Source organism: Dioscorea cayenensis, chromosome 20 (assembly GCF_009730915.1).
Source record: "Dioscorea cayenensis subsp. rotundata cultivar TDr96_F1 chromosome 20, TDr96_F1_v2_PseudoChromosome.rev07_lg8_w22 25.fasta, whole genome shotgun sequence".
Classification (NCBI taxonomy): Eukaryota; Viridiplantae; Streptophyta; class Magnoliopsida; order Dioscoreales; family Dioscoreaceae; genus Dioscorea; species Dioscorea cayenensis.
Window position 1 is genome coordinate 20,341,920 of NC_052490.1, and position 13,431 is coordinate 20,355,350.

A 13,431-nucleotide genomic window follows, 5' to 3' on the forward strand; every position below is an offset into this window, starting at 1 on the left:
CTAACAATTATTTGTAATGTGGCCTAGAAATTGAGCGAGCATAACCCCCCGACATTCAATAGGCTGATCTCGAGAATTCCATTCCACAACAACTTTCTCTCCCGGTGGAAGAGAGTATACGTCAATTGCTTGCATTTTTTGTTGCTTCAGTTCCCCATTTCCATCTGTCATTTAAAGAAAATGAAAATACATCTTATATATGAGATTATTGTTCATAGCATGTAACCAAATATGTAACCTCGATACCATGCAATATATAAATTTCAAATAAATTATATATATAAGATGCTATATAGATTAATTACCTCTAATTTGCACTTCCCATGTTCATGTACTCCTTTTGCAACCCCTAAAAAACTGAGGTTCATCTCTGTCTACTGCTGATTGATGCACAGGACCACCTTCTTGATCTTGTGCATTATTTTAAGGACCAACTTCTTCAGCTTGTGCATTAATCTGTGGTGTTGGCATAGATGTACCTGGATCTATAGAATGAGTTTGGATCCACTGTAGAATTTACTGAATTACTTGTAGTGATGTGTCTTTTTATCCTCGGCATACTGCAAATAACTCACATAATCAATTCATTACGTTGATAACATGTAAAAGGAAAAGAAAATATAATCAATTATTTACCTCGCATAATCAATTATTTAACTATTATTTTCAGCTTCAAATTGTTCCCCAGTATTTGAGAATTGCAAATTATGAAGATCATCTACATCATCTTGACTCAAAGGTAAAGGTATATCTTCATTAGGAAATAAACTTTCCAAAGTTTGTGATGGATAAGGTTCAATATTGGCCATGGCATCTAAATTTTCCTTACCCATATCGTACAAATCTCTAGGTTTTAGGTGTATTGGTATGTACCACCCATCTTCTTTTTTATCATCAACATAAAATACCATTTGTGCCTCAGAAGCTTTAATGTATGGCTTCATCTTCAGTCACCCCAGTATGTATAGGTCTTGTAAAATTGATTGAGGTAAAACCTAATTTATCAGTTTTTAAACCTTTAGGGTGAGTTGTGTTGGCCCACTCACACGTGAACAAAGTCATCGTAAACAATCCATTGTAATTAATATCAATGATGTCAACTAATTTTCCATAATACGACACACCTCCATATCGCATGTTAACATCGCTATTGTTAGAATAACTCCTCTTTCTAAATGTGCCAAAAACACCACTATTCTGTGTGTTTAATCCTCTATCACTTTCCAAAGTACGAAACTTGTATCCATTGACATTGAATGCCTTGTATCTTTTTGTTGTTTAGTTGGCCCTTGCGCAAGAGCTATGAGGAAACTCTTATCAGAATCTAGGAGCACCTCACGATCTCGGTTGATCTAAAGACAAATGAAAATAATTTAGACTTATGCCACATAAAATTCAATGTATATATCGAGATAAATACTTACTCGATTTGTGAACCATTGACTAAACTCTCTATGAACCATCTTGTCTACCTCAATAAGATTTCTACTTTGGTTCCATAATTGTCTTCTTACAACAATCCTGAATTGTCTATCATGTTCAAAGTAATATTTTAATAACAACATCCACTTCAATAGTGCATAAACACACAAACAATAATACTCACTGAACATGAGAATCAATTGCCTGCCAATTGATTATCACATGACGATGTGCTTGTAGTTGCTCAATGGATGATAAAGTAAACCACGTAAAACCGCCTACTGGTTTCCCAACATATGAAAATAATTCTGCAATTCGAGCATTTAGGTGCTGGGGAGTAACAGATTCATCATTAACTCACCTAGGTCTATTCCATATTGTCTCAATATCATCTAGATATTTAGAACAAAATGTAATAACCTCTTGTGCAATATAGCACTCTGCAATAGATCCCTCTGGTTTGTTTTGTTGGGCACATATGATTTTAATAGTCCCAAATACCTAAAATATCACATGACTCATAGTTATATAACATAGATTTGATCTTATTATTAATTATAAATAAAGTTATTAACAATTAGATACCTTTCTATTGGATACATCCAACGGTAATAGGACTGGACCTCCAAGTTTTGCTTCATCAACCAAATAGACAATCGTGTATCATCAGTGTGAAAAATGAAGGGGAAAAAGTATTTCCATGTGGCACAATGTTAGTACAATTTGGTTTTTGTAGATTATCCAATTCCATAGCATTCAAATGTTTTGCCACATATTTGTTGAAAAATGAACATAACTCAAGTAGTACCGTGATATCTTTATCATCAACCGCACGGATCAGAGTGGAAGCAAATCGTTGTAATAGTTTGTGACTATCATGACTTTTTTAATGTCCCAACTATTTTAAGATTAGTAGCATCGATGCACCAAGAAATATTGCTTGCATAGCTATCTGGCACACAGATATTCTTCAAAGTATTTAAAAATAGCTTCTTTCCTTGCTTACTCATTGTGTAAACTGCTGGAGCAAACATTCCATTTTCATCTGGCTACAAGTCCGGTTTATAACCAATATCTCTTAGATCCTTACAAGCATTAAGATGATCTTTAGAGCGAGAACTATCATTCAACAGTGTGAAAAGAATATTATCACACACATTCTTCTCTATATGCATTACGTCTAAATTATGACGCAATAAACTTTGTTTCCAATATGGGAACTCAAAGAAAATGTTTTTCTTCCTCCATTGTTGTCGCTCATCTGTAGAAGTATTTGCACCACGTCTTCTTTTCCCCCTGAGTTTACTATCCATGGGCCGGCCAAATGTGACATCAATATCTTTAACTTGCTCAAAAATTTCTTCACCTGATAATAATTTTGGAGGAGTTCGTAACTCTTGCTCTCCATTAAATTTGATCTTGTTCATTCTGAATTTATGACCACCATGAAGAAAGCGCCGATGGCCCATGAAACACCATTTCCTACTATGAGGCAAGCGACAAGGATCAGAGGTATAATTGCAATGTATACAAGCACGTCCAGTATAGACATTCCACCCAGATAAATTTCCCAAACCAGGATAGTCACTGATTGTCCACATCAAAGCAACATGCAGCTTGAACATTTCATTTGCATAAGAATCATATGTATCAGCGCCATCATGCCACAATTCTTTCAACTTCCTTATTAGAGGTTGTAAGTAAACATCTATATCATTTCCTGGCATATGTTTACCAGGAATTATAGTTGAAATGATAAAAGATGTATGTTTCATACACACCCACGGTGGCATATTGTTTGGAATGAGAATAATCATCCAAATACTATAACTTTGACTCAAATTTCCATGCGGATTAAATCCATCCGTAGCTAGTGAAAGACGCACATTTCGAGCATCTGCTGCAAACCAACCATTTGTTGAATCAAATCTTTTCCATGCTTCAGAATCTCTTGGATGTCTCAGTAGCCCATCATTGTTGCCATCCAAGCTGTGCCGTCTCATATCCTTTGTTGTTTTTAAGACAAAAACAACCTTTGTAATCAAGGTCTCAGTGGAAAATATCTGACCACTTTTGCAGGAATCTTCCTTCAAGCTTTATTACCATTGGATAAGTCATCTGATCCACCCTTCCTTTCTTTCCATCTAGAAGTATTACAAATCTTGCAATTTTGTCTATCTTCATCTTCTTCATTACCCCAATAAGCATGCAATTATTTGGGCATGCATGTATTTTTTCATAGTTCAATCCAAGCTTTGTTATAGTTTTCTTCGCATCATAGAAAGAGCTTGGAATTTTTATATGTGGAAATGCATCATGTAGCAACTCCAATATCATCATCATTGCCTTATCGCTCATTCCACATAGACACTTGATATGGTACAATTTCAATATAAATGATAGTTTTGAATAATTTGCACACCCTTCATACAGAGGTTGTTGACCATCATTAGATAACTCATGAAACTCGTCTGTTGCATTCCTAGTTTGGTTCACATTTGATATGTCATCATCTATTTGTCTAACCCCTTCATTTACTGTTTGAAAGCCTTCCTCAGAAATAGGTTCATGTACTCCAAAAGCATCATTTACCATATCAATAATTGGATCTTGAACAACAACATTTCTTTGTGAAGCAATTTCGATGTTCCTTGGAGCATTAGTTGTTTCTCATGGATGGGACTCTCCGTGAAGGTACCAAATTGTATAAATTTTTGGAAATTGTTTGCAAATTAGATGATCGTATACCTCGGCACTATTTAGACGCTTACTAAATCCACACATAGGACATGGATAGAGTATCATATCATTAATTGAACCATGCCCGAAAGCAAATTCAATAAAATTCTTAACACCTTGGTCATATGCAACTGAGTTTCGCGGCATTGTAATCCATGATTTGTCTATGTTTAGTAAAAACTGTCTAAAAATAAACAACACAAAATTTATTTATTAATATAAATTGTTCAAGTTAAGCCTAGACAAATGAATTAGTAAATACAATAAATTAAAACACTTACCGATATTTATAGTGTTATATTTGTCTGTTCACATTGTACAAGTTGTTCATATTATTAGTGTAATTTGTTCTCTAAAATGGTCCTCTCACATGCTGCATCTATTTCCTAATTGCTTTAGTTAAAATTTATCCATATTAACATCATAGCAATAATAATTTTGCTAAACAAGTTTAAATATCATTAACGAATGGTACCTTAATTGATGGAGACCACCACCACCAATAGTAAGAAAATATCAAACCAGAAAAAGATTCTGCACAATGACCAAGAAAGCCCTACAAAAGAGGGAGAACGCTTTAGTAAAGAAGAATATAAAGAAATGTAGTAATTCCTTTCATTTAAACATGCCATCAACGTGCAAATTATATATAGTACACTTGTATTTTGTCCATGCTTGTATCTATTTCCTATTTTTTTTTTTCTCACTCACTCTCTCTCACTCACACACTCTCACTATATAATATCTAAGTATGTCACTCTTTCTCTCCGTGAGCTTGTTCCCCATCAAATCAAAGCAAACATTTATAAAGGTAAAAGAAAAGTTAAGTTTTTGGACAAGTGCGTGGCTTCACAACATCACATTCAAAAAGAAGATGGAGCCATGCCCAGGTGGTTATGCAATTTGAAAATTTTACTGGGGATTTATGGTGTCATTTTTTTACTATTTTAGAAGTTTGTTATTCATGTGAGACATTATTTTGCTATTTGTTTACTGTCCAAATAGAGAAATTAAAATGAAGTATTGAAAAAACAACAAGAACATGCATGGTCATAATAATAGTATGTATGTACACACAAGGATGCCAATTCTAGCAATCAAGAAGTTTTTTTCAGAATAAATGAAAAGGTTTTCAGTAATCTAATTTCTGTAAACAATAAAGGAGATGAACAATAGTGATGCCTACTAACAACAACACACTTTGTTGGTTAACATTCATCAAACACAAACTTACCAAGCCAGATAGTGCAATTTCATGTACTTATACAATGAAAATTTGAGAGAACTTTGCACTCATATGGAAAATTGTCATTTTGATTAGATCTCTAAAACCTCTCAACCATCAGAACAATCTCAAAAACCTTATCATGTTAAACAGCGCAAGCAAAAATAAGAAAGAAAAATTCTGAAAATTTCATAGTTTAATCATGTTCATACCAGCACACACTCATAAAATTTATTTAAGAAGCACAACAAATAGAAGTCCTAAACACCAAAAGAAGCAAGAAAATTTTGAAAATTGCTTCCTTCATGTGGTATAGGTCAAAAAATTAAAATCACATGCAATAAATGAATGGTAGAATGTTGGTGCTCCACAATGAATTTTCATTTCTGCCTTTTCAGGGCTGATTTTAATTCACATCTTCATCTTATTGTCTTTAAACATTCAGTGATATATTTATGAATGCATGTGATACAAGATTGCAGATTTGTATAGTCTAATGGATTTCAGATAACATGGGCTGCCAGGGGCTTAAAAAACACTATTTTCATTCATATTAGAAGCTAGCATGTTTCTATCAGGGGAGGTTTAATGTATACAAACATCTTATAACCACCTTTGCCATGCACTGAAAACCACAAATTCAACTTAGAAATGCATAAATATTAAAAAAAAATGAGGTGATCACTTGCTTTCTATAACATATGAATCCTGAAAAATTTGAAGAATACAAACTCTGAACAAGAAACAACTATTTCTTTGGTAAAGCCTTGTAAATGTTGCTAAGTAGAGCAAGAGACAAACAAGCAAGAAAACCAAGAGTTAAGGAGGTGCAAACTCTGGGTTTTATAAATTAATTTTTAAATGTAACATGTTCCAAATTAATCTCTTTGACTTACACAAATTGTCTCCACTTTCCCATCTATTAACTTCAGAAATTGAAACCTCTAAAATAATACCTCATATACATATATTAGAAAGCAACAATCTTCCAGAAACAATCAAATTCTAACCTAACATTTCTCAAGATCAAAAGATATGCCTTCATAGAATGCGACACTCTGCTTGTTTACTAGTAAAGATTGATTTGTGAAGTGATATGTCTACTATGTTTTCATTGCTACAAATTTAATCCATAATTTCACATTATGACAAAAAAAAAAATCACGCTTAGCACACAAAGAACTCTTCAACTATATGTATAATTCATCAATCACATGGATTGAACATAGAAAGGATGGATCAAAACTAAAACAAAACAAACTTCCAAATCCCCATCCAACACCAAAACCATAGCTAATGCCAAAACCTGCAGCAACAAAAGAACCAGAGCATAACTGCATAAGCATGCCTATCAACTAACACATCGGACATACGGAAACAATGGAGAGGAATTGATGCATGAAAATAAGACGCATGAAAACATTGTTAATGAATTGATGAGAAAAGAGATCAACTAATAAACATTAGGACAATCTAAAACTATGAAAGCAAGCAAATTTGAGGGGAAATCCATCAACCGTGTTCAGATCTAGGAACAATTAATCTCACCATGATCACAAGTACAAATGACTCCATAGTCAAAAGAATAATTGAGGACAAAAAAAAAGGAATCAATTAAAACCTTTCAAAAAAAACAACAAGAAAGCAACCAGATCATCAACTGATGGCTTGAAAAGACAAGATCACCAATAATGTTTCAAAATGAGATGATTTACCGTGGAGATGAGTGAAAAGCCGAGATTGAATGAAACAAGAGGTTGATGGCGTGCTGGTTAATGATCGAAGGCAGCAAACTCAGATGGATAGATGGATAGATGGCCGGAAAGAGAAGCAAGATGGAAAAGGGAAAGTGGAAAAACCCTAAAAAGAAGCGGCCAGGCTGGGGGTGTGAGAAAAGAAAGGAGTTGTTGTCGTCCAATGGGAAAATAATAACATTCCCGGCGATTGGTTACGCAATTGCTGCCTATTACACAGCGTCCTCGGCTGTTCAGATATAACTGCCACCAATACCACCGAATTCACAGCCGTTTTAACCAAAAACCGCCACCAAATGAAAGATATCACCGGGCGTTTATTTAACTACCATGTAAACCGCCACAATGTGCAACTTTGCTGGTCGTTTAGGTAAAACTGCCGGGAAATGAGTGCCCTGAAATCACTAATTTCTTGTAGTGTATTGATGCTGAGAATAGTGAAGCAGAAAATGAGGAAAAAGAAGAGGCCATTGAAGAGTCAACTAGTAGCACACAAGCTGGTGAGAATGAAGGAGGTTTATTTAGTTCTAGTGAAGGATGAGTTAGAAGACCACCAGGATGGATGTGTGACCATGTGAGTGGGGAAGGACTTTCATAGGAAGAAGATAGGGCTAACTTAGCTCTATTTTCTTCAGCAGATCCAGTACACTTTAAAGAAGCAGTAAAGCACAACAAATAGAGGACAACTATAGATGAGGAGATAAAAGCCATTGAAAGAAACAACACGTGAGAGCTTACTGGTCTGCTGATAGGTGCAAAGAAGATTGGGATGAAGTGGATCTTTAATATTAAACTAAAATAAAATGAAGAAGTTGACATGTTTAAGGCTCGGTTGGTGGTAAAAGGGTATGTGTAACAACAAGGAATAGACTATACAGAAGTATTTGCACCAATCGCAAGAATGGACATAGTTAGGATGATTAGCAGGTACATGGCCAAACTAACAGAGTTGCATTTGTTGGCGGCCAAGAAGGGAGGTTGTAAAAATTTAGTTGGATATACAGACAATGACTATGCAGGAGATATAGAAGACAGGAATAGTACATATGGTTATGTCTTTATGCTAAGTTCTGGAGCGGTGGCTTGGTCTTCAAGGAAACAATCCATAGTCACACTATCAACCACTAAAGCAAAATTCGTAGTTGCAGCATCTTGTGCCAGTCAAGCTGTCTAGATGAAGATGGTATTTGAAAAACTTAGTCTGGAGGAAAGTACGTGTAATACAATCCCCTATGATAATAGCTCCACAATTAAACTATCGAAGAACTCATTTTTACATGGTCGAAGCAAGCACATAGATGTACGCTTCCATTTTCTTCGAGAGCTCTCGCGAGTTGGAACAATTGAGCTGATTTATTATGGAACACAAGATCAACGAGCGGATGTGATGACAAAGCCTCTTACGCTGGATGCATTTCAGAGATTCTGCAGTCAGATGGGAGTTTGTCAAGTTTCTGATCTAAACTAGTTGAAGTTGGAAACTAGTTTAAGGGAGGGAATGAATAGAGAGTTTAAGTTTATATTTTTGTTTATTATTTTTAAATAAGATAAGACTTTCTGGTTTATTTAATTTTTTTAGATAAGTCATTGTGTTTGAATGTTTAGTTCTATCTCATTTTCTATTAAGTATGCAAGGTTATATATTGGCCAAGTCCGTTTAATAAATGAGTGAGTCATTTTCTCAAATTTCTATTCTTAACAAATCGTACATATTAAACATAAAATTATATTATTTTATTAGAAAATAATATATCATTTATTTTAATTTAAGCCTTGAATGTGATTTGCTCAACCCATACGATCCAACGCAAGTCAAATGATGTGGTTTTCCCATCAATCTCTATGCCAATTTATATAAATAATATTATTTTATATTGTACTTAAATTAAACAAACTATTTGTATTGGTGAAAATTATTTTAATGTAAAAAATTTATTTCAATAAAAATTTTAAATGAAATTTTCCTTCTTCTGAAAAAAAGGCTACAGTTTAATTTAATTCCTACTTCAATTAGCAATACAAAGTTGAACATCTCAGTTACAAATAAAATAGAACATAAAAAATCAATAAAATTTTTGTTACTATTTTTGACAAAGTTTTATTTATTCCGTAAAAATTAAATCAATTTATATGAAATTTATTTTATAAAAATATATGTTTATTATTTCATATAAATTTATGGGCAAAATGATTAAAATGTTATTAAAATCATAAAATTACCAAAATATTATATATTATGAAGATATTATAAAGTATATCATTCCAATTTATGTAAATATAAAAAGAGATTATCCTAAACAAGACTGTATTTGAGTTACATATAGTATACTCAAAAACACAAACTTAACAATGATAAGAGAACCGCTTCTTCTCATGATTCATTGATATCAACCATTCTTGATCTTTAATGCAAGTACTGAAGTTACCACAAATCAACCTCATCTATCTCACCCGCAACATTATTTTTCCATGCAATCTATGTATCAACTCATTGATATATTCCATTCTTTGCAAGTGTGAATGGCAATAGCACAAACTCTTCATAGTCCAATATGCCATTTCCATCAACGTCACCATGAAGGAAATAATTGTATCAAGTTTGGGTAAACTTTAGATAAACCAATTAAAAAAATCATGGAAGCAAAATGGAGACTCATTGCTTCCATCAACATCTTCCACTATAAGAAAACAGTTCAATACCGACGGAGCTTTTTCGACATATTCATTTCAGTCGTTTATATTTTATTTTACTGACAGAAATCGGGTAGATTACCGACAAAATACCGACAGAGTTTTGTATGGCTGAAATTTTTAATAGCGACCACATCACCGGCGACAACGGCGACAGATTTCCATCACTAAATTACCCGCCATATTTTTCCCTTGGCGCTAAAGCATTTGCTACATATATTTTTATATTAATAGCAATGGAATTCCGTAGGTGTAATTTAATAATTTTACCGACGGAATTCCGTTGGTATTGTAAGGTTCATGCTAAATTTTTAGAGCTAAAGTTTGGCCGACGAATATGTTAATGCTATTACCAACGGAATTGTAGCAGTTACTGTTCACAACTTGCAGAAAAAACAAAACTTGAAAATTCACATAGGCGTGCGGAAATTACACACGTTTTGTGTGGATGCTTGATTTCAGCCCGATAAATACCGCTTTGAGAGTTCTATTTGGAGATTTTCTTCCTATCTTTTGCCCATCTTTGGGGAGAGCACTGCTAGGGTTTGGAGAGATTTTTGCTAGGTTTTATGAGTGGTTCTATGCATTTGACATCGAGTTCTTTTGTAGGATAACTATTGGGTGAGCTTTCGTCTGCATTGATTCAGCGAGGTGTGCCCTAGGTTTGATAATGGAACCTTTGGAGAAGACGAGGTGGCTCTCCAAGGCCATCAACACAGACAACAAGGGGGTTTTCTCTATAGATTATTTTCATATACTTTTGATTTCATTGTTGACTTTGTATTGTTCCATGGAAAGCTAAACTCTTAGTGGGTGATTGAACATGTAAACCCTAGGATGATTTTGTTTCATTGACTTTTATTATGCTTTCCTTAATTGATGTTTTTATTAAGCTTCAATCTCATGTGCTTGTTGATTTAATTTTCCCTTAGAGTGACAGTAGGGCTGAGAATCTTTCTAGGTAATCCGTTGAAGGTTGAGAGGGTGAGTTAAGAGATAGCGGAATGTCCCCTTTCCCTTTCGACGTGATTTATCCTACCTCCACGCTGCAAGAGTTCTTTGCTGTCACGATAGAGTGAAGTGCCAAGAGACAAACCCCACTGGGGCTTAGTTGTGAAAGCAATAGAGTGAAGTGTTGAAGTAATCCTTGGTATTGGGGCTTAACCGTGACTAGGGGTCTTTCGCCTAGACCAAAGGGTTAGATCTATACTAGAGAATAGGGTTTATCACTTGGGATTTCTAGAGCTCCAAGCAGTTCCACACAATGTGAGGAGTTGAGAATATTCTTTTCCACCAGGGGTATCATACCAGCAAGTGTATGGGTTTGTCGAGTAATAAATTCCCAATTGAGTGGGGTATTATACCCACAAGGAATAGGGAGTAAAACTACTTAAATTGCTACTTAACCAAGTGAAGATGAACAATGATTGTGTTGATAAGATGTAATGCAAACAAAAGTAAAACAAATAAGAAAGAGAAGCACAAGTAGGTGAGAGATAAGGCAATCGATAGAAGTGGGGTACTCGAATATTGTTCCGCCTAAGATAATCATTCAAGTGCAAAGCCAACTATTATGCTTCCTAACTAATGTATTAATGAGTCGTGGAGATCCTAAAATACATGGTCCCAAATCTAAGATCAACCATGACTAACTCTACACCAAGTCCCGGTGGAGAAATCGCTTAGTCTCAACACCTCGCACTGTGTAAAGTTGCAAGACGCTCTAGGGATTCCAAGTGATAAACCCTATTCCTATGTATAGACCTAACCCTTTGGTACAGGCGGAAGGTCCCTAGTCACAATTAAGCCCTAGGTACTAAAATCACTTCAACGCCTCACTTTGTTGCCTTTGCAACTAAGCCCCAGCGGAAGGTCATCCTTTAGCCCATTCACTCTACTATGACCGCAAAGAACTCTTATAACGTGGAGGTAGAGTAAATCAAATCGTAGGGGAAAGGGGACGCTCCGCTACCTCTCGACTCACCCTCTCAACCCTCTCCAATCTATCTTTGTCTAACCCTCGTAGTGTGTCACTCATCTACAAAGGTTACCAAGATGGACTCTCAACCCTAGTGTCACTCTAAGGGAGAAATGACTCAATAAGCATTCAAGATTAGAACTCAATTAACACATCAATTAAGAAAAGCAAAATAAAAGGTCAAAGAAAATAATAACATCCTAGGGTTCACAAATCCAAGTACCCACTAGGGGGTTTAGCTTTCCATGGAGCACAATACGATCAATAATGAAATCGAAAGCGAAGATAAACAATCCATAGGAAAACCCCCTCGGCATTCGTGTCGATGGTCTTGTGGAGTAGTTGAGTCTTCTCCAAGGGTTCCCTTGTCCGGCCTAGGCATACCTCGACAGATCTATGCCGACGAAAGCTCCCCAAAAACCTTCTTCCAAGCGAATAGCGGTGTCGAATCCTTCAAACCACTTCTAAGACGTGCCAAAAGCCTCTCAAAACCCCAGCTGACGGGCTCTCGAAGGATGGGTGAAAGTTGGAGAGAAGGGAGAAAGAAGATCCACAAAATTGGGCTCAATCACGGCTTAAATAGGGCTGGAATCGGGCATCCACACACCCCCTGTGAATGCTTCCCACAGGCTTGTGAATTTCCACACGAGTGTGGGGAATTTCCACACGCCCGTGTGGATTCTCTGGAAATCTCATTTTCGGCAGGTTGTGAACAGTAACTGCTATAGTATTTTCTACATTACTTGCTACAGTACTCGGCCAAAACATTCCTGATTCCACACTCTTCATCGAGGCAACACAAACGGGCATACGTTTATGTCAAGATTGCATGTCTTCTTCAATCAAAAGTTTCATTGGTGGAGATCTTGTTATTAATGCACAAGTCGGGATACGCAAATGTGACTATCTTTATGCAACTCCAACTCATTGTAGTGACTTAAATTCACGGAGATTGACACACATTCACGTATCTTGAAGTCCCACTTGTGTTTTTGCGTTTATGACTTCCAAGATTCCACCAAATAATGCGTAAACGATCCACTTTTGCCTTCTTTTCTCAAAACTTAGCTTTACAACCTTACATGCACAAAAGAACACAAATACACATATACTAGCGCTTAAACCTGATAAAAGTAATGCAAATCATAAGGAAAGAACACTTCGTATTCTTATCATACGAGCACTTCTCAATGGTAGAAGCTTTCCTTGCACTATATTTCCCTCCTAGAAAATTTGTGAAGTTGAGGAATGAAATATCCTCCTTTGTGCAGATGGAATTGGAGTCTCTTTTTGAGACATAGGATAGGTTCAAGGATCTCCTACAGAAATGTCCTCAACATGGGATCCCCGAGTGATTGATTATCCACACTTTCTACAATGGTTTAAACCTAAGCACGAAGCAATTACTTGTTGCTGCAATAGGATGTACCTTAGGCAGTAATACCCCTGAAGAAGCCTGACAGCTCATTAATGAGATGGCTATGAACAGTTATCAGTGAAATACATGGGATATGAAGAAGGTAGCCGGACTTCATAAGATTGATACAATTACATCATTGGGTGCCCAGGTTGAGTCATGGAGCAAGAAGTTAGACACCCTAATTTCTCCTAGGTTGGCAGCA

The 13,431-nt window shown here is 35.6% G+C and overlaps 1 non-coding gene across 1 annotated transcript; it reads right to left on the reverse strand.

Annotated features, from left to right (window-relative positions):
- Window positions 1–13,047: 13,047 nt before the first annotated feature.
- LOC120252237 lies at window positions 13,048–13,154 on the reverse strand. The gene has a single exon (XR_005533782.1). It is a non-coding gene; the product is annotated as a small nucleolar RNA R71 (small nucleolar RNA).
- Between the last annotated feature and the right edge of the window lie 277 nt (window positions 13,155–13,431).